Source organism: Ictalurus punctatus, unplaced genomic scaffold, assembly GCF_001660625.3.
Source record: "Ictalurus punctatus breed USDA103 unplaced genomic scaffold, Coco_2.0 Super-Scaffold_100046, whole genome shotgun sequence".
Taxonomy (NCBI): domain Eukaryota; kingdom Metazoa; phylum Chordata; class Actinopteri; order Siluriformes; family Ictaluridae; genus Ictalurus; species Ictalurus punctatus.
In genome coordinates this window covers 1026061-1030270 of record NW_026521087.1, presented here as the reverse complement: position 1 = coordinate 1030270, position 4210 = coordinate 1026061, and the positions used below count along the sequence as shown (strand labels likewise).

The 4210-nt window shown below is 38.6% G+C and overlaps 1 long non-coding RNA gene across 12 annotated transcripts in view; it reads left to right on the top strand.

Annotated features, from left to right (window-relative positions):
- Window positions 1–795: 795 nt before the first annotated feature.
- The window catches only part of LOC128630037 (uncharacterized), a 20981-nt gene continuing 17566 nt past the window's right edge, over window positions 796–4210 (top strand). For 11 of the 12 annotated variants that reach the window (XR_008394224.1, XR_008394225.1, XR_008394230.1 and 8 more), the window contains exons 1-4: window positions 796–894; window positions 990–1124; window positions 2030–2083; window positions 2175–2290. This is a non-coding gene — a long non-coding RNA (uncharacterized LOC128630037). The remainder of the gene's footprint in view (window positions 895–989; window positions 1125–2029; window positions 2084–2174; window positions 2291–4210) is intronic. The other variant, XR_008394226.1, reaches the window with a different exon arrangement.

Here is a 4210-nt window from a genome sequence, read left to right as displayed (position 1 = left end):
TTTTGTCATTTAATTATCATTAGAAATCAGACGATCAGATTAAAGCCATGGCTTCTTTACCTGCCGAAGCTGTAAAACTTTCAATAAACCAGTCAATAGATCAGCTGGATAAATGTAGATTTTTATTTACTGATGAGATGTATTGATGGTGTTGATAGATTATTTGAAGATTTTTATTGATATTGAACAATCATTCAGTTCAATATTGAAAAAACTTGATAAATAGTTGATTAAATAAATGTGGTGTAATGTACTGAGTCAAATATGAAAACTACAAATAAACAACATCTATTTATATCTGTGTATAATTAAAAACCTCTCTCAATACAAGAAATTCATATCCTAAATGTTGCAAGTGATTAATCTGATCATTTTATTCAGCTGTTTAATTATTACTTTCTAAATAATAAACAAATGAATGTTCTGGATTCATGAGGAATGTTTACATTTTGTGTCCAAACTCAAAAGTTTAAACAAAGTGTATATTTATGATAATAAAGCACAAAGAACGTGAAACCTCAACACGTCTACAATCATCGATGAATTAAATATTAATTTGAAAAAATTTAATTAAATAAGAGTAAGATGGAGTATATTTTTAATTAAAATGTAATTAGGAGCACTTTTAAAGTGGATTTGATTTAAAATAATGATAAAGCTGGGTTTTTTTTATGTATTTGTATATCTTATCCTCTATCGTGTTTAAGAAGAAGAGAATAATGAAGCTTTTTATGAAATAATATTTGGGTTTATTTTATTTTATTTTCTCCTCAAAGATTCAAATTTACGTCAACGTCCGTTACGTTGGTGACGTCACCACGAGCGCGAGAAGTCGAAGGTAGGAGCAGAAAGCGGTGTTAGTGTTAGTTCTGGCCCGTTTGGACCCAAACTAAAGTGAGTTTATTCGGTTCTGTGTAACCGAACCCGTTCTGTTTTTTGCTGTATTGTGTGTATGTGTGTAGTTAACAGTGTTAACACCTGTGTTTCAGGTGTATCAGTATGAAGCAGGCGGTGACGGCGCACTGATTCACTCTCGGAGCTCGGTTCACTAATGACCGAATCACCGAGGAACCGACCAAAGATAACTCACACCCGCACGGAGAAGAAGAACAAGAGGAGGAGAAGTGAGAAATAACATTTTAAAACTGTTTTTATTCACTCTGGTTCAGTATTAATGTTAATATTATACAAATATACTAGCGGTGCTAGCTTTTGAGGAGGCAGTCCAGTCCACGCATGCGCAGTGTAATTAATGAGCAAGCTATTCGAAATGTGATTAGCAAATAGGTCGATGTTATTTTTGATTCTATTTAAAACGATGAATTCACTCTGTCAATAACTGCCCAGTCTGAGAATACTGCATGATTTACTTTTATAAGTGGACGTGGCAGAACGACATTTAGCTTCACTGGCTAATTAGAGCTCTTTTACTAGTTTAATGGCTGAGTCATCCGGCCTCGCGCATGCGCAGTGTGGGTTAAGGCGCTATAGTTCTCTTCTTTTGAATTATTATTATTATTATTATTATTATTATTATTATTATTATTGAGACCATTTGGGGTGAATTTGGAGCATGTGGGGGGTTCGAGTGACCCCAGAATGACCTATAAATATTCTTTTAATATCTCCAGAACTGAAGCAGCACAAACGAAAATTTTTACGGCACAAACCAGCACAAACTATTCTGCCGATGTTTTGTGTTGGTGGGGGGGCCAACTTCACGCAGGTTGTGTGTGTGTGTGTGCTCTTCAAATATCCAGGTGTTAGATGGTCAAGTGTGTAGTGTACAGATAGAGTGCACAATTTAAGAAATAGGAACCAGTATGAGAGAGGACATCGAAATAAGAACAGAAAGCACTGACCAAATAAGGAAATAGATTAAACCGGTACATGGCGTATGGGAGGCAGGAGATCGTGACAGTTATGTTGAATTATAACGTGTTGGATTATAGAAATAAATAAAGTGGTACTGATGTGTGTGTGTGTGTGTGTGTGTGTGTGTGTGTGTGTGTGTGTGTGTTTGTTTTAGGATGAACTGGAGTGGGGCAAAGAGAACTGCATTCAGATCAAACGGATACAAGAGGTTATGACTCTCACTCACTCACTCGCACACATCTATACACACACTTCTCGACACAGATCCCTAACTATCATTTCTGGTGTGTGTGTATTAGAGGTGGCCGAGTTGTTTGAGGATCTAAAGAATTGAGTGTCACAATTCAACATGCACATCAGCGAAACTTTTCCCTCTGACTACACCAGCACGCACGCACAGAAATTCATAGTGCAGGTAACACACACACACACACACACACACACACACACACACACACACGAGTAGAGCAGGTGTAGTTTAACAGCATATGTGTATAAAGAGGCTTTTTTCTTCAGGTCAAAATATATACAGCAGGGGTGCCCAATATGTCAATCGCGATCGACTGGTCGATCGCAAAGGAAGTGCGGGTAGATCGCTAGTTGACGTAGTTAGTTGACGTACAGGGCAGCCAGTCTGAGATCTCGTCTTTTCTCTCACCACACGTGTGCGATCAAGCGCGCCAGTGCTAAAGGCTAGCAAGCGAAATCGTGGGGAGAGGACATTTTTCAGTCTTTTAAAGAATTCATTGACAAAACCCAGCTCCAGTGTGCAAATTGATATCAGTCAATGGTTGAGCAGCGCAAATGGATTCATTGCCAAGTGCAGGGAAGACGATGCTTTCCCTGACTTCTTTAACTACCACTGTGTTGTGGATAAAAAATGTCATAAAATAAACATAAGGGAGACCTAGCATCCAGCAAAAGGGAGAAGAAGAAAAAAACGGGCACCTAGACACATAGAAGCGGGATTAGGCGGACATTGACGGAATGGAATTACACTTTAAAGATCTTTAAGAGCAGTAGTAGTCAAAAAAAGCCAAAAAGAGGTATACGAGCTGAGCTGAGGAGTGCTAATACACACACACACACGCTCGTACAGTCAAGGGCGGGCAAGTAGACACAACATACACACACACTCTCTCGCTCTCATACACACACATGAATAACTTTAATAATATCTTATAGTAATAGAGAAACTATAAAAAGACAGAATAGTAGGATATGCAGGACAGTAGAACTGTAATGATATTAAGAAGTTGGAAGTACAGTAAACCGCTTTTCAAGTAGTATAAATATATATAAAATAAGAAATATAGTGCAAATATGAAAATAAATTATAAACTAGAAATACAGGAAAATGTAAACTTACTCATGACTCAAATGGTGAGGGTTCTTGGCTCGCAAGGAAGGCCTTAATTTTAAGAAAGAACCATGAGGAGCCAGTTATAAGGGTGGCTGGGTCAAACTGCCCCCCCCGAGATAACGATAAGACCAAGGTCCCTCCCGGTTGTTTAGTCGTCTTGTCTACGTCATTTTATTTACCTAGGTAATTGAGAATCCTGGTTTCTGACCACCTAGGTAAATGAGAATCCTGGTTTCTGATTCTCTATGTAATTCAAAACGCTGGGGTTTTTTTTTCTGGGTTATTAGAAATGCCTGGGTTCTGATTCTATGTGTAAGTGAAATAGGCCTTTTCTGGAAACATATGGGTTATCTAGTGTGTAAATACAGTATAAATACTGGAGCTTAAGCTCAGGGTAGGGGGATCACTTCTGAGAATTCTCATCGGTGTGGATCTCGTGTGGTGGAATGGAACAATAAAGCTGGACCCTTGCTTCTTCTCACTCACGGCTGGTGTATTTTTTCCATCTCCAACTGGTCTCAGAGGTAGATGTGAGTATTTATTGGCTTTTAAGTTGAGTTTTAAATGTTTTTGGGTAATAGGCTAAATTTGAGCCAACAACTGCATAATACACCAACAAGCCTTATGCACAAGAATGCTAAACGTGAAAGAGATCATGGATGTTGAAACAAAGATCGCCTGTTCTATACGTGCTAGTTCACTTCAAAGACGGCTGTTCCGTGCGCATCTGGAGAAGGCAGACTACGACCAATCAGCTCCTGCTACACACTGACGTGAGACGGCTTAGTAGGGGTAAATTCCTGCAGAGATTTCGAGAGCTCTGTCCGGAGATAAGCGAGTTTCTTTTTGCTGTTAAACATGCAGAATACACCCAGGTCAATGATGATCAGTGGTTGCTGGACTTTTTTTAACCGAGCATTTTTAACCGATCTGACCAACTTAATTTGGAGCTGCAAGGAAAAGACAAAAATT